Source organism: Plectropomus leopardus, chromosome 10, assembly GCF_026936395.1.
Source record: "Plectropomus leopardus strain MGB_pleo_1.0 chromosome 10, ASM2693639v1, whole genome shotgun sequence".
NCBI classification, from domain to species: Eukaryota; Metazoa; Chordata; class Actinopteri; order Perciformes; family Serranidae; genus Plectropomus; species Plectropomus leopardus.
In genome coordinates this window covers 35,857,538-35,878,388 of record NC_142185.1, presented here as the reverse complement: position 1 = coordinate 35,878,388, position 20,851 = coordinate 35,857,538, and the positions used below count along the sequence as shown (strand labels likewise).

General features: G+C 40.6%; 1 long non-coding RNA gene across 1 annotated transcript in view; it reads right to left on the bottom strand.

Annotated features, from left to right (window-relative positions):
* Window positions 1–713: 713 nt before the first annotated feature.
* Window positions 714–20,851, bottom strand: part of LOC148188602 (uncharacterized) — a 29,761-nt gene continuing 9,623 nt past the window's right edge. The window contains exons 3-5 of the long non-coding RNA XR_015777590.1: window positions 5,157–5,411; window positions 1,222–1,307; window positions 714–815 (exon numbers count right to left, since the gene is read on the bottom strand). This is a non-coding gene — a long non-coding RNA (uncharacterized LOC148188602). The remainder of the gene's footprint in view (window positions 816–1,221; window positions 1,308–5,156; window positions 5,412–20,851) is intronic.

Below are 20,851 nucleotides of genomic sequence, written 5' to 3'. Positions count from 1 at the left end.
GTGCACCGTCATCCCCCCATGTGCATTTGTTGACATCATGTTAGCAGCAGACGCAGAGGGATACCTAAAGCGTAATATGTAGACGTGAAAATCCACTGTGACATGTGACAACTTGGGATGAGAACTCGTTGGTTTTTCATGCCTAAAAAGACGCTAAAAAACAGTAATGACTCGCTGAAACACAACCATCATTGTTGTCGTTTGATCTGGAACAAAGTCTGCTGAGCCGTCTCACCATCTGCTCCACCTCCTGATGACAGTCGGCTCATATATTTCACCTCAGAAACGTTGATATGATGCATATAAAACATGCAAATGATACTTATTTGTGGTTTGCATAAACTCACTTCTGTTGACTTGGCTGCACGCTCCCACTAGTCCTAAAATCAAATTTCCAATATTAAAATTCCTCTGCATTGGTCTGAGTTTATGTGTGTGTGTGTGTGTGTGTGTGTGTGTGTGTGTGTGTGTGTGTGTGTGTGTGTGTGTTTGTGTGTGTGTGTTTCATGTGCCAGTGTGCTGCACAGCACTCTGAAAATGAATATGGTGCCTTGAAAAATAGCTCTTTTGGTGTTTGCTCAATTTCATCTGCCCCGTGGTACTCTGTCCCCAGACAGGTGAGTTGAAAGACACGCCGAAGGAATGTAATGGACACATTTTTAATGGATTGTTGCTCCGTGGCGAGAGGAAGGAGGGGAAACACAATTACTCACTCTGTCTGTTCTCCCATGAAGACGGGCGTCTGCAGGAGGCCGTTAGGAGAATATTCAGCAGCTCTGACACATGGCGTCATCCTGTTGATTTCATACAGTTATCTAGAATAGTGGAGTAATATTAGTGTTTGTATTAATGTTGCTTTGTTTACCATTTGCCACAAGATGGTAGATTAACCCTTCGAAGCCTGGATCAACATCACTTTTCTTGTGCTGCTTTTTAAATGTGTTTCAAAAATTATTTAAACCTTTGAGGCTACATTAAAACTATTTCAAATATCATTATTGCATATTTAACATGATATTACAGAATTAATTTATAATCAGTTTCTCAGGTTCCTTGTTGCAAATTTCAAGTAATTTTCTTGTACTTTTTGACTAATTTCTTGTCAATTTTAATTTATTTCTTCTTAAATCGCTCATTGTCTTCTTCCCCTGTTCACGAAGAAATCAAGCCAGTTTTCTCAGGTTTCAAAGAGTTTAAGAAAAGAAAAGGAATCAAACTCACCGTGGTGGATTTAGGAGAAGAAGCAATCCAGTCCTGTTAGTTCACTCAGTCTTTACGGTCGTCCACGCACACACACAAATTTCTGCCTACAGCGAGGAAACACCATGAAAAAGAATAAATTAGGATATTTCTTTCTTATTTATTTTAAATTTTATTTATTTTTTTATCGGGAGCCAATATTGCAGAAATATCAAAAACAAAGTACAAATACATGTTCCAGTGTCGCCGTTTTTTTCCCCCACCCTCTTTGTGGTAGAAAATCAAAACATCACCTTTTCCTAACACCCAAACACGTCAAACCCCAGAAAACAGTTCAAACATATAAAAATGAAACAAACAAACAAAAAGAAGAAGAAAAAGAGCCAATTAATTAGATGTAATTTATGTGCAGGTTTATCAGAGCGGTCCGCTCACACAAACGTGTGCTGCATTTCATCGGTGGTATTTTTCTTGTTCTCCCTGCACCTTCAGTTAAGTGTGCTTTGTGCTGAAAGGGTTCTTAATGGGGGCCAATTATTGTGTTTCCTGGCAACACAAGCAAACATAATCACACAAAGGTTTGATGGAGTCTTGTGTGCAAATAGCTGCCTTTGCACACAAGTCAACAAACGGCGAGCTGCTCCCAAATCTGAGTGAGCGCTTCTTTAACAACACAAAATCCGACAATTTTAAAGCTGCAATTGACTTTATTCAGAGCAGACATTTGGGCTCATCATAGTAGGAAAAGCAAAGATAGAATAGATAAACGATTGATTTTTTTTTTATTGATTTAACTAAATTAGATTAAATTATCAAAATTATATATTTTAAAATTATTTTTACACAATTAATATCAATTTAAGCACTTTTTCAGGGATATTTCATGTTTTTGTGTTGTTGGAGGTTTTTTTTTTACTTTTTTTCAAATTGTTTGTTTATGTATTTGAGGTTCTAAATTATTTTTTGCTTATTTTCAAGTAATTCTTTCAGTATTTTTTACTAAATTTCTTCCTAATTTTCGGGTCATTTTTTTTTCTAAGTTGCTCATTGCCTTCCTCCCATGGTTTTGAAAGAAATCACACCATGTACTTACTCGTGTTTAAGGGTTAATATTTTTCCAGTAGTCATGATTAAAACATGCAGCTTCAAGGCTTTAAACATGGTTAACAGGCATTTTTGTTTCTCCATGATCGCAGATCTCTGTCTGCTGATAAAGACACAAGTTAAACCTGCAGGCCGTCGTTTTTAACACCGTGCCCGAGGCAGAAACTCCACCTGACACGTGACGTATTAATTACTGCCGCTGTGCTAAAGTTTGTAGCCAGCAGACTGAAATAGAGGCTCTGCACAGTTAAACTGGATCCTGGAATGACCTGCAGGCAACGTACCTCAAACAACCCGCAGGCAGAGCTGCAAGGGGCAAAACTGCAGCCAAATTTTAATTTTTTTAAATTTTAACTCCAATTACTTTTATATATTTCCCAATATAGGACGAGCAACTTCATAACACATGGCCAAAAGAAACAAAACAACAAACAGAAACAAGAAATTAGTAAAAAGGTACAAGAAAATTACCTGAAAATAAAAACAAAAAGGTGAAAAAACAAAACACAAAAAAAAACCCAGAAACAAACAAACAAACAAACAAGAAATTTACCTGAAAAAGAAATAACAATAACAATAATGGTAACAATAGCATATGATATAACAATAGTGACAGACAGAAAATTACTAAACGCACTCTATGATAGTGTGCGATGTTACGTGCAAATATCGTTGTTGATAAGAGTCCCGTGTGTATGTTAATTGTTAATAGTGGAGGCGTGACGTATAATAATGGCAGTAAAAGGTCGCGTCAAGCAGTATCACGACACAGGCGCAGCCTCAGACAGGACCAAGACCACGATCGAGGCGAGCCGGAGGTACAGCATCAGTGCATTTAAGCGACATATCGATGCAGATCGATGGATCGTTACACCCCTAAAAATCAGATCACTGGCTCCACGAAAACCGATCCCTATTCACTTACCCACATCGTTACTAAGTGCATTTTTCATTTGAGTAAAATCTACAGAGGCCTTGAGAGCTAAACACACTGCTAAACCAAACACACACATACACAAAACACGAGCTAAAAGAGAAGAAAAGAGAAAATCCTGACGGGGGGACTCACATATTCGCCAATTTGACACAAACATCTGCGACGTAATGAAACAACCTGCCAACACAACAACACGACCAGAGACAGAGACACACTGACGCTGCCGGAAAACGAGCAAATGATTCAAGTTTATTTCACTTTTACAGATGATTTTATTTTTACCACTAATGTTGCTGCTGCAGAAAACTTGTGAAAACTAGTTTATGTAAAGTCTCAAGAAGAAGTCAGCCGTGTCTCACAATTTGTAGCAGTAACATTAGGCGCATACACACAGAGATAAACACACTCACTTAATTTGTCCTAATCGTCACGCACCAAGTCTGAGCTAATGTTGGTTTTCATTAATGCTGTTATTTTTAGGCGCGCACATGTGTAATGATTCATGCAGAAAACTTAATGGCAACGGCGATTAAAGGATAAACAGAGTCGAGGACATAAACTCCAGCAGATACCGAAACAGATACGTACGGAGACAGACAGACAGACAGACAGACAGACGAGTTCAAACCAGAAAGAACAAACAGTGTGAGTGGTGACATTCCTCTCATGATGAAGGTGAGAGAGTACACAGCGAGAGGATGAAAGTTTGCGGCGCCGAGGAGGACGACAGACTGAGACGTGCCCTTGTTGCATCTTTGGGACGCAGCCTGTGAAATGGTAATGTGCCTCTGGGATCACACTCATCACACGGAAAGTCCTGGAGCTTTCTGAGTGACTGCAGCCGGCACGTACGTCTGCACGCACCGCTTTCTTTCCATGGATTTTTTTGTTGTTGTTGCTCTTATTAGTTTATGCAAATGTAAAAAAATACATATTTTTTTTTTACATTTGCGTAAACTAATAAATCTTTTAATCATGTAAAATGTAAAAATAAATAAATAAATTGAAGAAAAAGATGAACAGATAAAGAAAGAAATAAAATAAAAATATATTGTTAAAATTTGGCCTATTTTTTTTAATCTTTAAAGATTTTGGTGAGTTTTTAAGTGAAAAAATTCTAGTATTCTTTTTTCTTTAAAAAAATTTGGTCAATTTTGGCAATCTTTATTTCTTTAAAAAATTATTGGTGATTTTTTTTAATTGGCTGATTTTTTTGTACTAAAAATTGCTGATGATTTTTAAAGAAAACAATTTGTCGTCCTTTTTTTCCCTGACTTAAAAAAAACATTTTTGGTTGAGTTTTTTTTTTTCTTTACATTTTTTTGTCAATTTTCTATTTGTACATTTATTTTCTTTAAATTGGCAAAAGATACCTACATCATATTATCTAGACACGAAAGTCCAATGACAATATGGCAATATTAGAAAAGTTACAGGAATTCACCATAACACAGGGTGAATAATTAATAAACAAAGTGTAATCTTGGGGGTGACATATTCCTTAAAAGAAAAAAAAACAACTAATATGTGAGGTTATATGTAAAAAAAACTACATTTTGAGTTTCAGAGGAGGTGGCAGAGTGTGTGAGGGAGTGTCTGTTGCTTCTATCCAGTGGAAGTCTGATTGTCATAATTAAAAAACAATATAACAAAGTGTCAATAAAGCAGCAGCTGTTGTGTGTAGCTGGACTCTCTGAAAGCCATCCATCAGGATAATGTGTCTGAGGCTCGCTGAAGCCTCTCTGCATCTCTCTGCTGTGCTCGGCTCTGTGAGCGCCGGATTAACTGAGGACAACCTTCCTGCCCGCAGCACAGCTGCAGATAAATATACGCTGTATATATATATGTATGTGTTGCTACGTGTTTGGACGGCCCTGTGGTGTCCCTGTGATGGATTAATGTCTTCAGATCATACCTGCGGTGCATTACATCATGATAAAGAGTGCAGAGGATCCTCATTAGCGCTGACGTCTCTGCGATGTGTCACGCAGAAGCTCGGTGGTAACCTTGAGCTGCACACACTCCTCTGCTGCTGGAGATGAGCTCATCACTTTCATCCCCCGTGATCTCAGCCTCAGGTTGTCTCCTGCTGCTCTCCACCTTCTCTTTGCTTTTCCTCTCGCTGCTTTCCATCTGTAGCACTTCCTCCCTCCTCCGTCTGCTCAGCACCCTGCGTGAAATATATATATATATATATTAAGGTATTTTATCATAAAAAACATTTCAGGGAGACAAGGAGACCAAACAAATGCAGCTGTATTATTTTATCTCGAGTTCTGCTACCTCCCGGGTCCTAAAAAAGTATCTGTTTTAGGCCGTTTTGTTGAGTGTTTGCTCAGTTTTAACTCAAACACCACCACCGCTTTGTCAGCGATTTCAGTGTCAGACGCCGATGCCAAAAAGATCTTTTGTACAGTACAGTGCAGTTTTTTGTACAGTTTGCAGTTTGGCGGCGTTAGTTTGTAACACAGCCAGACGGAAGCATTTTTTGTGTCATGATACGCCGCCGGTCAGCTGGGCGGCACCTGGCGCCGCAGTGTGACAGCCGATGACGCAGCCGGACGGAACCAGTTACGGCCACATGATGCGCTGCTAGATGGCGTCAGGTGGAAAAGCTTTCCATAACGGAGGCCTTCCTCATCATATACGTCCGTAAATTCCTTAAGTGCTTTCGTTCTTTAGCGCTGTCACTCAGTGTCAAACCTCTCAAAAACTGTTGTTCCCATCAGTCACTTAGACACAAAAACATGGAAAACACACCAAAATTGACCCTTTAAAGTCTCTGGAAAGGAGATCTGAAATAGTAAGAATGCAAATATTTTATCAAAGTCGAGAAAAATCTGACTGAAAATGAACATTTGCTCATTTTGGGGATAACAGCATTTCTACAGACTGTGTGGGCGTGGCTGAACAGGTTTTGACGCCTCCTTGGATCCCAACTTTGTCAACTTTCTCTCGTCTGACGACAGCCATGGAGCAAAGCAGAGTCGGCGTGGTGCAGCTCTATCTGTTCCAGCCCTCTGGCTCCGGTCTGACGCTCTGCATTAAAATGAGAGAGCTGCTGTTTGAAGCCGCGGAGCGCTCTGTTCCTCCATGATTTAACCAACAGTTAAGTTCTTCACACATTCACTCTGTTTGGCGCTTCGCTGCTCCGTCTCCCCACACAGAGCGCCCAGAGTCGCTCTGACACTCCCAGAATGCACTGCTCTGGATAACCGAGCGTTTTGTTCCTAGAGCACCCCAAATTCACCAACACTCCAGTTTGTGCCAGAGCGCTCCGGTGATTGGTGATTTTTTTTAATTGGCAGATTTTTTTGAAGATTGCAAATTGACTTTTTTTCTTCAATTTTTTGGGTGATTTTTAAAGAAAAAGGTGCTTTGATTTTCAAATCAATAGTTTTGTTTATAAAATGGCAATTTAAAAAAAATATTTGTGATCTTTTTTCTTCTTATACTTTAAAAGCTGACTTTGAATTTTTTATTTATCCATCTTTATCCATATCACGTGATATGAATTGGGGACAACTACGCCCAAATCAACCCAGCTTCAGGAAACTATGAAAAAAATAAAATGTTTCAAACTTAGATTGAGGCGAATATCTGACTATTTTTCAAGCTTTTTATTATGAATGTAAGACTCTAAATTACATATTAAAAATAGTTTTTGTTGATTTGTGTTCCCAGAGGCTTTAAAGTGGTCTGTGTGTGAGACATTCTGAGTCTCAGGACACACACAGTAATCCCTCACATAACACACACACACACACACACACACAGTCATTGTGGTCAATCACAGAGCTGAAGACATAAACAAACTGGGGATTCAGGTCACCAGTGAAAACAGAGCAGCTAAGGAGATTCCCACACTGGAATATTCTCGACTCTTCAAAGAGGAGCGAGGCGGTGTCTCAGGATGGGATTTGGGTGCTGTTGGTGTGTGTCGCAGTAAAACCATCTCAGAGCGCTTTATCTCCTCCACTGCCTGGGCAACTGCCTCTCTACCCCCCTCTGAAGGGAATTAGGCTATTAAAAACCACACACATGCGTGCACACACAGTCGGGCACACTGGACTCACACACATGCTTGCACACATTCAAACCACGGCCAAAAACGTGGCGCATTTAGAGCGAGCACGCAGAGTCCAACATGCCCTCTGGGTGGAAATCCACAGGGGGCCCCACGCCATTAGGTTCCAAACCAATACAAATGGGCCCTCAACGCATGTAGAGGCAGGAAGAAAAAGGTGCCAAAACTCCATCAGTCTGTCATTATTCTCACCGTGCAGCTGATTATAGTACAGAGAAAACCATCATCCAGCCTCACAGCGTGCACCTGGCTTTATTCACCACAGCAGAGCAGAGCACGGGTCTGCAGGAGGATGAATGCTGCCTTTATGTGCTCCTCGGAAATATCGTATTTACAAGTTACGAGCACATGAACGGCCCTTTGCAGTCATAATTACAAGTGGGATATTGGGAAATTCTGATGATAACCTGACTTGCAGAGTTGTGACAGTTATGTGACGTTTCAGGGCAGCAGAAATGACAGAAAGCATGGAAACAGTGTCAACAATTGATGGTAAAAAATAAAAATTACATATTACATTTTTAGGTTCACTTCCTTATGTTTAGGCATTGGAAAAAATGTGGTTAGGCAATGTGGCGCATGTAGTTGCAGTAGCTTACAGCTCCTAAAATCCTTGCTGCGTTTTTGCTTTTTTTTTTTTTTGCTTTATTTTTCTATTTTTTCACCTCCATGGCCCCTTCTGCTGAAGCACGACTGTTCTACGATAGAGAAGCACTTATCAACATCTGGAAAAGTTATGACGGATGTGGACTGAATGCAGCAGAACGCAAGAGGATCTCCACCAGCAGCAAACACCGAGCTGCCAGTCAGACCAGAGGGGAGAAACAAAGTGCCAGACAAGGAGGGGGAGGAGAGCTGGCATCAGGGCAAGGCTGACCCGATTTGGACCGAGAGCTGTTCCTCTACCAAGCCTTCTATTTAAAACTTTGTTTAAAAGATGACTTATACATCTACCCTGTACCGTGTAGAAAACATTTTTAGAGAATGTTACCCTAAATTTAAAAAGGACGTTCTGGGAACTTAAAGAAAATTTTTCGCTGAAAGCATTGGAACATTCTCAGAATGTTTTTAGAACCAAAAATTAGAGCCAAAAGTTGCATAACAGCACTCATTGGAAATTCAGAAATTGTGTTTTATCGACATTTGGAAAATATTGCTTATGTTTTACGTAAATTTGTGATGGAAACTCGCCTATTGAGCTGCAGGTCGGCCTTGCAGGCTTATGAGCTTCATGAAGTCTGTCCTCCGACAGCAGCTGAACACAGTGAAAGGTTTTTTGGGGAGAGTCTGGATCTGTTCATGGCTGTTCAGGATTCACGGGGCCTACAGGAGATTAGGCTGGAGAGCAGCAATTAAACCACCACACAACTCTCCATCTCTCTCTCTCTCTCTCTCTCCTCCTACCTCATCCCAGACTCACATAACTACAGGTTACTATGGAAACTACTTCCCACCCTCCCACTTTCCATCCCTCCCCTCCTCCTGGTCTGTCTCCTGCATCCTCCTCTCTTCACCTCCATTCATCTTGTTCTTCGTTATCTCTTCATTAACACCTGTCACCTCCGTTATCACCTCTCCTCTCCACCGACCCTTTTCACCAGCACCACTTCTTTTTCTTTTTCTTTCTTCTGTCCTTCCTCTTCCCTCGGCTCTCCACGTCGCTCCCTCTATCTGACTTTCTATCTGTCCTGCTGCTTGCAGCATGAAACCAAATGTCAGGTCTGAGCTGGCGCTGAGAGAAACCGTACGGGAGGCAGATGGAGGAGCAGAAATGAAAGGAGAGACAGAGACAGAGGGGGGTGAGGAGACAGCGGGAGTGAGACAGAGAGGAGAAGGAGACAGTGCAGCTGACCAGAGAAAACAGCTTCGGCCGATAATCTCGATCAACTTACAGTCTTCAGTCACACACAAACTGAGCTGGCTGCTGTTAAAGGAAATAAAGGCTGAAGCAAGGCTTTCCTCTGCACCATGAACAAATAAAATAAAAAGAGAATAAATACATTATAGAGCATTTTTTATACTAGAGATGCAGCTCAAAGTGCATCACAATGAAAATACAACACAAAAAACGTCACTTTTCTTGTGCTGATTTCAGATGCTTTTTGTGAGTATTTATGTATTTTAGGTATTTTATATGTGGGGAAAAAAGGCAATGAGCAAGTTAGTATGAAATGTTCCACAAACTGCAAGAAATTAGTAGATTTAGAAAATAGTTTTTTTAAAAAAAGAAAAAACTATATTCATAATTTTCAAAATTACATATTCAAAATTATGTAATACAATTATTAATTTTAAGTACTCTTTTCCAGGTCATCTCCTTGTTTGTTTTTTATTTATCGGTGTATTTTTTTAATTTTATTTATTTATTTTTTATTTGAATTTTCTTCTACATTTTTACTAAATCATTGCTAACGACTGGATTATTCTTTCTTTGCTGGTTGCCTTCTTTCTATGTTTTTGAAAGAATCCAAACCAATTTGCTCAGATTTCAAAGGGTTAAATCACCCGGTTCTTTGTCACTGAAAAGACCTCTGTGTACTTCAGCTCCTGGTAAAATCCTCCTAAACATTTGGATCTTAAGTTATCAGAGAAAAAGCTGAGCACACACTGAACCATACAAATATAACAAATCTATGGTTTGCAAAAAATGTACTATGCCAAACGTTTCCTCCGGAGACTGAGCTGTTTGACATTTTCAGAACTCAATGTTCCTTTTTTTCTCAAGTCTGCAAAATGTTCATTAAATAAACTTGAATTCAGATTTAATAACTGCTGAGTCGCCATGCAGTGAAAAAGATTCCCTCTTGATTGGATCCAAGTTTCACCATAAAGTAAATCTTCTGATGTTTACAATTAACTCCTGCTCCTCACCTGTTTTCATCTCTCTTTTAAAGAGGACTTAAAAACACATTTAAAAGAGAATCGAGGATTAAAAAGCCTTTTAAAGGAGTACTTTTTTAACCGTGTGGGTGTGATGCCTCCGTGCTGTTTCTGTGAGATCAAAGTTTCCCCCCCTTTTTTTTATCACAACGATAAATGCCATTTCTTCACGCACAGTTTGGATTTTCTGATACTTTCATGTCAGAAGTGTTAATAATTCTTAAACACTCATGTTATGCAAGTGACCTCATTTCTGAAGCACTGAAGTCCTCCTCACTTCTCTCTTTTCTTCCTTCTGCTCGGTTCTTTTGGCATCTCTGCAGCGGGTTTGAAACCTGTGGCGCTCCTGGTTTTTCAGATGTGAAGCTTTTCCCTGATTCACACACTGAGAGAGGGCAGTCGAGTGTGTGTGTGTGTGTGTGTGTGTGACTGTCGGAGAGAGGCTCTAATGCTTTTGGTTTTCAGTTGGTGCAGTCGCTTTTTCTTGTTCCGACACTTTTGTTTTACTCTCAAATAATGTTTTTAAGACATCAAAAGAAAAAGGTTGGCGACGTTCTATATTATTCTTGTCACAATGAAAAGATCAAACCCCAAAATAATCTGATCCGCCAACAATTACTTCCTGTGCAGCCAAAGCCTGATGTAAGAATATCTTATTGGTCTGTGCCGTAGAGCTCCACTGTTATACAGAAAACCGCATAAATGAGCCACAACACTGCGTCACAGGCTGGCTCACAGCAGGTGATAATAAGAGAGACGAGCCAAGTTAAAGTGTCAAGTTTCATAGAGTTTAAAACATAATTAAGAGCAGGCGACTGGAAGGAAAAACATTAACGTCAGCTGTCGACTTGGAATTAAAAGTCAGATAGATCTGACTTTTAATTTCTGACACTGATCTCCCACTTGGTGACAAAACTTCAGATGTGCCAACAAACTGTTGGAAGAATGGCTGCAAATGGACCGCTGCCAACGCAAACACCAGAATAAATGTTGGCATTGCACGTTTCTGCACACAGTGGATATGTTACATTGATAAGTTATCATGTAACAGATATGTTGAAGCTTCACGTTTCAACAGCGTTGTGGTAAATGTGTGGTTCAGTTTTGGCACAAAAACCACTTGGTTATGGTGAAAACGTCATGTTTGGGCTTAAAATACCGGTTTTGCTGGCACAATCTCTGTCGAAAATACAGCCCTGACTTGCTAAAAAACAATCCATTTTGATGTTTGTTGGTCTTGAACAGTGGTCTAAAGCTTGGCAGGCATCTCACACAGGTGACATACCATTAACCAACCCCTCCACATCCCAAAAACATTAATATGACAGCTATAAAACCTGCAAATAAACAGATTCATGGTTTGCAGAAATGTACAATGCCAACATGTTCGAATGGCGACCAGGTTGTGGTGCTAGTTGTGCTTTAGTGACTTACCACTATTTTTCTACTGACTTTTTCACCAGGGATGGTGCCACAAGAATCTAGTATTTCAAGCTAAAACCTGATCTTTTACAGCCTGTTTTCATTCCAAAGTTGTCAAATACCATTGCTTTCGCAGTGATTTCGGCGCCAGATCCTGAGCCCAAAAGCCACTTTTCCTGTCCACTTGAGACGCCGGATGGCCAAACGGCTGGATGGCAGGATGGCACCTGCTGTGGCAGCATGATGCGCCGCTGGACGGCATCAGGTTGAAATGTTGATGGTAACTACGTAATATAAAGAGCACAAAAGTTCCTATAGGGTGGGCCGGAGGATAAACTCACACTTTCATGTTGGAGTCTAGTGTTCACGTCATGTCTGAATGTGATGTTTTCTGTACACTTTACCATGTGCCTCCTTCCCTTGTGTGTTGATGTCCTGGCGTTGGTTGCCATGTGCCTTTGTCTAAACATAACCACGTGCAGCGTCTTCCTGTGTGCTTGTGTGGCGGAAACAATGAACGTCAACAGCTGCCGCAGAAGTCTACGGCGAGCGTAATATGTAGACGCAGATGTCTACTGCAAAGCGGCAACATGTGATGACTTGGGATAAGTTGGTGCAACAGACACGGGAAACAGACTGAAAGGATTGTTGGTTTTTGTGTTCTTTCTTCTTTAATATTCGTGTAAAACACTTGACGTCTGCTCCAAACCTCCCCGAGGGTCTCAGGTTTGCTCCTCTCTGACTCTTTTCCCCCGACGGCCTCCTTCTTCCTTCTCTTTTCCGCTGACAGCCGTCCCTCCCGCTCTCCCACCTGCGTATCACAGATAGAGGTGAGGTCAGCCTCTCAACAGGCTCCTCAGCCGCAGCTATCAGCCATGCTGCCCACAATGCAAGTGGCCAGCAGAGCGTGTGAATGGGGTCATGCCTGGGAGACGGGAGACGGAGAGTGAAGCCGTCATCCGTGAACAGGGAAGAGAGGGATAACGATTCCCGAGGCCGTCTCCTCTGCATTAGCAATATCTGAGGGCCCGTAGTGTGGTCTGCCTCTCAATTGTTTCCAGATGCTCGAAGGGAGACAGTGTGCTCTGACGACGGCGGCGGTTCTTTGTCTCCGCTGCTGTGTGTGCTCTGAATAAAATACGACGGCACAACTTGTGCTGCCGTCTAAATTTTTAACATCGTTATTCTTTTAAATGGCACTGAGAGATGAGATGTTTGGTTTATTTCCGATTGTAATAATGATTCTTGCGTTCCCCAGAGTATGACTCAGTGAACTGTGAACTCGCCATCAGCGCTCCTCCGCTTCATTTTGTATGTAAATAGAAGTCTCTTATCAGCGTCTCAGGTTGAGAAGCACCATAAACTAGATATGAGGAAAAAATTTCATATTCACTCAACTGCTTTCCTCCGCTTGAATTCAATTAACGGGGTAATGGATGCATTCACCCTCCTCACAGGTTCTGAATTAAAAACTTCAATTGGCTTTATAATTGAGTGCAAATGAAGCTGTTGGCCTCGGGGGGGATGGGACACGTCTCCAGGGGGTCCCTGAGATTTTTCTTCTCTGTGTGTGTGTGTGTGTGTGTGTGTGTGTGTGTGTGTGTGTGTGTGTTGTGCTTCAGGGTTCGAACGAACAAAACTATGTTACAAGAGTGCAAAAGAAAAAATGCCAGTTTGTTTTTTTATCCCATTTGTGAATTTTTGATGTTATTATATTATAAAAGAGGTGATCCTTTCATTTATTTTCTAAAAAAATCAACTGTCAGGGTCCTTGTAAAACTACAGGGAAAATTTTCATGAAATTTATTGAAAGGGTGCACCTGTTTGTAAGATATCTTACGAAAATGCACATTTGATATCTAACAAATCAGTGCCCCGAAGAAGGCATGTTATGTACATAACGTAAAGTTAAGTATTTAATGGAAAGATACACAGGTTTATTTTAGGGCCAGTGAAGTTAGGTTGCTTATATGATGAAGCTTTTAACTCAGTATTGTGTTGTATTTTTGATAGTAGTATCTCTGCCAAGGAGATTATATTTTGTTTAAGTGTCAACAGGATCACATTAAAACCACTGAGCCAATTTTAATGAAACTTTGTGGTAGGGTGCAATATATTATCATAAAACTCTTTGTATGATATCTTATGAAAACGCACATGCAACAGCTCATATGATATCTAACAAATTAGTGCCCTGAGAATGGCGCTGTCAGGTTTCATACACAATATTAAATATTTAAGCAGGTAAAGTTACTTAGAGGAGTACAAGGAAAAGAAACACTGTGACAGTGAACCTTAAAATAACTCGAATTTGTAGTCTCCTTGAGGTTTGACTTTTGAAATAAATTTGTGTTTGTTTTTGCCACTCTGGCAGCATGGCTGCAGGAATGCAGTCTGTGTGCGGCTGTAGCTGTCGGCGTGCTGTTGACATGTTGGGTTCGTATTTTGGCATTTTTTTTAATGCATGTGTGTCCCTTTGTTTCTATGTTTTGTTTTTTTTTTGCAGGTTTGTGAAGGCAGCATAGCAGGTGGAGCTCTCTGAGTCCTTTTTTTTTCTTCCTCAGCAGCAGTTTGTCACTCACAGGGGCAATAATTGATCTGTCGATGTATTTACAGCTGATCTGATCACATCAGTGGATGAGAGGAGCAGCTGTTTGTAAGCTGAAATAAACTTTTAGAGAAGAATGAACAGATAAGTTTCGCTTTAAATGACGTTTTGCTGCACCATCCCTGCCCCAAATGTGCTATAAATAACTGAACGATATATATATATTCCAATAGAGCTCCTAATAACAAGTCATGTTCCAAAAAATCTATTTGTGGCAGCCGTCCAAAAATAAATGAAATGTGTGGGAAACACTGGGAAGATGGTAATGTCTGCTGGTCAATTTAACACTTTAATTAAACCAACAGATGAAACCTGGTTCAGACAGTCATGTTTCTCTCAAGATAAACTGGTGAACTTTAGTGATCCATCCACCATCAACAGGTCATTTTTTTGGCAAACACAAGCCAAACTAACGACATTCCCTTCAGCCTCAGCTGCACCATATGTTTAGTGCTAATGTTACCATGCTTATATGCTCAGCTGAGATGACGATCACGGTAAACTGTGTGCACGACAGAGACTGTGACAACACAATTCGACTCCTTCATGTCTGTGAAGGCTCAGTGAGGTGAGACTGACAGACAGGCAGGTTAAAGTTTGAGAGGTTTACTGTGTCGACGGCTCCGAGGGAGGATTGTTGAAAGGTCAGAGCAGGCAAACAAAGCAAAGAGGACACAGTGAGAGGAGCAGGTATATATGTGTGCCGGGGAGCTGATTAGGGAATTGGGAGCAGGTTTGCAGGGGGGCGTGAGGTGAAGACTGCTGCAGGGCTTCAGGGGAGAAACAGGCTGTGACATGACAGAGAGTTACTGATAAGCAGTCTGACAACAGAAAAACTGCAAAAATATGAAGAGCTGGTTGCCGCTATGACAGCCTCGTATTTATTCTCCTAAAATACTCAACGTGCTCTGCTGTAGGGCAAAGGGACAGAAGACCAGGGGACGGCAGCAGCCCCACACGTGTTTCTGGGACTTTCTAAGACATTTCTAGGATTTTAGAACGTTTGAATCACTTTAGGACATTTCTAGGATTTTAGGACTACTCTCAGATTATAGGGTGTCTTGGATTTTGGAATTTTTGAAGGATTTTTGGACATTGAATTTTAGGACATCTCTAGGATTTTAGACGAAACTTGTATATAAGAAGGTTTCTAGGATTTTATGACCCTTCTCGGATTTTAGGATGGTTCCAGGATTTAAGGAAATTTCTCAGATTTTAGGACATCTATGATGATTTTAGGATATTTGTAGGATTTTTAGGACCTTTTTTGGATTAAGGACATTTCTGTGATTTTGGGACATCTCTCAGATTTTAAGATATTTCTTGGATTTAAGGATGTTGGCATGTAGGATTTTAGGACCATTCTCGAAGTTTAGGACGTTTCCAGGATTTTAGGACATTTCTTGGATTTTTGGATATTTCCAGGATTTTAGCACAATTTCAGGATTTTAGGACATTTCTAGGATTTTAGCAGGTTTAGGATTTTAAGACATTAGGGGCTTAGCTTGGACTCTTGACCGCACTTTCTATTTTTTATGTAGAAGCTCTATTTTGATGCTGTTTTATGCACTCTGGCATCTTATGTATATTAAAAGTACAAAAACAATTCCCGGTGTGAATCACTTCATTTTAATTGTAAATTAGGAAATGGTCAGGGGCCAGATTTGGCCCGCGGGCTGTAAGTTGTGTGTAAATGTCCTAAGTGATAAATGAGCCACATAAAACATACATGTTCTCTCTTCTACTTGCAGGAAATGCTTAAATAACCATACAGATATTTTAAGATCTTTTTTCATTTTACATTCTCCCCTCACTTGTCACCTCGAGGGCTCTGATTTAAATTAATCCATTTTGGTGATGAGAAAAAGTCGCCTGTAACACTCAAATGAAGATTTCTCATCATATTTCACCATCAAGTGCTCCCCAAAATAGCTGAAGCGCTTCTCTGTTTCCGTGCTGCAGTCGGTGGTTTTTCAGTGAGACCACAGCTCCCTGTTTTTAATCTGCTGACTAAAACCTCCCAATCACTCTGAGTAATCTGCCACTGTGAGCTATATCTCACTCAGATTGTCACGTAGATTGTGCGGCAAAAAATAGTGCATTGTCCCATTTAGTTTATTAGTAATTTTGATGGCGAGCGACGGCAGCGCCCTGAAAGCACTCATGGGAGGAATCAAATTATCATAAACAATGTCTCTGCATATGATACGGAGAAAATGTAAGCACATAATTTCACAGAATCATTTCACTGCTGAATCAAGTTAAACGCTAATGGATGGCAATCACAAAACAATGGACACACACACACACACACACACACACACACACACACACACACACACACACACACACACACACACTCACACACACACACACACACACACACACACACACACACACACACACACACACAGAGGGTTGCATTCTCACACACACGACCGTGAGAGACAGTTTGGCTGAGACCTGAGCCTGAGCCTGCTGAGGTGCTGTTTCGTGACTCAGACTGTGTGGTGATGTGGAGGAGAAAGGACGCGGAGGATGAAGTGGTGTGAGGTGCACACAGGTGTGATGGAGGCACATATGGCGGCAGGTCAGGGGTTTGTGAGCGAGTGATCGGACTGAGATGAATGAAACTGTTCCTCTATAGCTCGGTTTACATTACAGATTTGTGCAAAACTTGAGCGGTACTTTCAAAATATCGTTAAAACAAAATTGCAATTGAGTGATATCATGCAACTTCTTTTGCGATGTTACGCGACTTTCCCCTCGCACGGCAATGGATGTCCAAAATATTGGTGCATTTATTTCTATGGCAGCCACTCAATAAAGCCGATCCAATATCGCTGTAAAATCTTTGTCTCGTTCTCGGCCTCTTCCTCCGTCCGCACATACCGAGTCATGTTTTGTAGAATGTCGTGAATTTGTTGTACTTCTTCTTTTTGGGTTTAATGGCGGTTGGCATCTGTAAAGTCACAATACTGCCACACGGTGTTACACATCATATGAGTTATAAAGAAAGCATTTCCATTGCAGTTGTTTGAAATGTGGCTTTTTTCTGATCGCCTGAATTACCACCTCGTGCGAGTGTAAAAACTTTTTTGCAATAAATGGGATTTTTTTGAAAATGACATGTTTCCATTTGGCATATTATGTCTTCACAATTTCAATAGTTATTTGTTAGTCTGCAGTGGCATGGAAGGTGTCTTGCATTGGGGCAGAAACCTCAGGTGTTACCGAAATGAATTAGCCTTCTGTGTTGAGGTGTGTTGTGTCTTGACGCAGAAGGATTGCCGGTACAAAGGGGTCATCAATTGTGGAAAATGAAATTCAAAAATATAAAATACATCTCATAAAAACGTGTCAAATTGGAAAAAAACTCCCATTTATCACAAAAAAGTATTTACATTTGTATGATGTGGTATGTCAAGCGATTCAAAAAAGCCACATTTTGCAAAACTGCAATGGAAACACTTTTTTAGCTTTTTAGGTGACTTGTCTGTCGGAACTGGCTCCCTCAGGCATGATGCAGCCCTGAGCTAATTTGATTTTTTTTCAAAAACAGAAAACAGGGAATGTGCAACCTAAAAATGATCCCAAAATTATAAAGAAATTTGTAAAGAAATTAAAGAAAATTTAAAAAAGTGCTAAACAATTTCTAATGATAATAATAATAATAATAATAATAATAATAATAATAATAATAATAATAATTTTCCTGAAACCCATTTATTGCAAAAACATTTTATGCTCACACAGGCGATTTGAAAAAGCCATACTGGGAAAAATTGCAACTGAAAGATTTTTTTTGGTGTTTACAGGTCACATGATACACAGCAAAGAGTCAAAGAGTCGCTACAAAAAGTGTTATTGCATCGCATAACTCTTTAAAAATCTGTGAAATCGTGATGATGAACAGTTTGTGAGAACACCCTTAGAATTTAAAGCCCTTTTTTTGTCAGAAAAAGTAACTGATATAAAAATGGTCTTTTAGGGTTTGAAGTATGCCTTCAATTTTGTACCTAATTACAGTAGTTTGGTAAATGTACTGAGAAAGACGTGCTAACAGTGTGCAGGTATTTTATTTTATTTTTGTTAATTATTGTCAGGCAGCTTCCACTAAGACTGAAGACTTCTCCACCTTGATGCCAGAGCAATACTACATTTCTGGAGTTGTACTTAAAAACTGAATATGGCCCTAAATGACTTTGAGAAGATGGACATTTTTCGCAGCGCCCTCCCTGTCTCTTTGTACGGTTTAGTGAGTTTGAATTAAGAGCAACATCCTGCCAAACCGAGTGTGACCAGAATTGATTCCTTCGGATGCTGTTCTTATGGGGAAAGTTTGATCCATCACAACAGCCCCTCCACACGCTGCTGCTCACTCCCACTACACGAAATACTCACATTATTCACTGCAAACTGCAGCCTCTGTGAGATATTTCAGCTCGTAAACCTGTAAAATGTTCACTGAACGCAAAATACACACGGCGATATTAGTTTTGTTGTGAAACTCATCAAATGCAGAGACGTGTTTGCATCAAATAAACTGAACACAAAATTCTTAAAAATAATATAATAATTCACTCTACTGTATCTGCATTATTGTTTTAGATAACTTTTTGGAGGATAGAATGTCAAAACATGGCTGAGATAATGCTAACACCTGAAAAGTTGTCATCCAGTGTAATTCAGTTTTACTATTACTTCTTTCAGTAAACATGTAAAATAGCAAGTTAAAGTACCATTGTTTTCTTGGCATCTTCTGATGAGCTATATTATACTAAACAGACAGCATCCTGCCATCTATGTCATGTCTGTGTGCTTGTCAGTAGGAACAGGCTCCCTCATGAAGCAGCAGGAGCTACAAGAGCTGTTACTGCATCACATAACTGAGAAAGTTTTGAATCCACAATTCCTCTGTGAAATCGTGGACTACATCTCCCAGAAATCCCTCATACGTGGCCGCTCCCACGTATAAGGGGCTCGCCTTTCCATCACGGCTCCATAACACGCCTACGTGGCCTCGGATTGGAAATAATGACGGCTAGTTTGTGGCTGCAATAGAAATAAAGCTGCTGATGTTTTGAACATCCATCGCCATGGTTACTGGGATGTTATCACCAGAGGAGAAGCTGCAGAACGTCATCTCGCAGTTGTTTTATCCACATTTTGAAAATATTGCTTAACTTTTACGTGTGATGGAAACCCACCCAGTGTAATGTTTTGTCATTCAGTGTTATACAACGTTTCTGTTACACATGATAAATGTGTGTATATATTATCTTTATTTCAAATATATTAAAGCTATTTAATGCTTACATATATGCCTGGAATTTCAAAAATATCAATAATATAAATGCTTTTTTAATAAATTCTTCGACTATGCCCTCTAGGGTTGCAAATCAACAACACTGAAACTGTATGCGAGACCTCCGGTGACGTCGCTGCCGGCTCTACAGGTGAGCAGATGGGATCTGATGACTTTCTTGCACTATGATGCATTTGTATGCGCGCACACATTACCGGCTAACTTCCCCTGCAGAAGTGAGCTCTCCTGCTGGGTCTTCAGTGAGGCGGAATAATCAAATAACACTCCACGCAGTTAGCTTTCCAATATGATTAAGCCAGGTTGCCATTTGTGGAGACTAATTTAGAATGAGTTGTGATTAGCTATTTCCACCCTCTGAGGCATTATGCATTTAAATGGAAGACATTTTAACCAGCTGGGAATATGACAGTGGCAGCTGATTCCCCTAAGTGCTGCACTCGAGTGTTTATTTCTCTGCTTTCACTGTAATGGACCATTTACCTACACGGGCAGAGACAGCAGAGGAGAGCCTTTATTGTTTCGGGAGAGAAAATGAGAGCGAGCGCGAGAGAAAAAGGGCTATTTTGGGTGCGGGGCTTGACTTGTACTGCAGTCATTTCACTCGAGGGATTAAGACTCAGAAAAGCCTCGACTCTCCCTCCCTCCTCTGCTCCTCGCCGCTGCAGCCCGAGGTGGATTTACTCTTTACCCCGGTTATTTATCGCTCCGGAGCCGTGATGGAGAGGCCTGCAGGTCGACAGAGAACAACACTGCCAGAGCTAAAATTAAGACTCTCAGCCTCGTGTAATTTCATTTGATCACATCCACCATTACAGGAAGCCTGTCCTCTCTCTGCTCCTGGTGTCCCGCAGGGGGACGAGGGGCCCCGAGTGTTGTAGGTTGATGTTATTCTCGTGTCCTGCCGGGATCGTTTATTCAGAGGGACATTAAAGGTGCCGGGTCATTTACTTTTACTCTAAAGTCAAAACCTGTCCTGCAGGACCCCACTGGACCCCCCAAAGCACGGAGACTCAGCTTGCTTTTCTCGGGGGCCACTTCTGCAAAATGTCAAGAGACCAGGGGCCAGTCGCAGGAGCCCCATACATGTCCTAGGATTTTAGGACATTTCTAGGATTTTAGGATGTATCTCAGATTTTAGGATATTTCTCTGATTTTCCGACATTTTTCGGATTTTCCGACATTTTTTGGATTTTCTGACGTTTCTAGGATTTTAGGATATTTCTTGGATTTAAGGACATTTTTTAGGATTTCATGGCATTTTTGTGATTTTAGAACATATTTCTC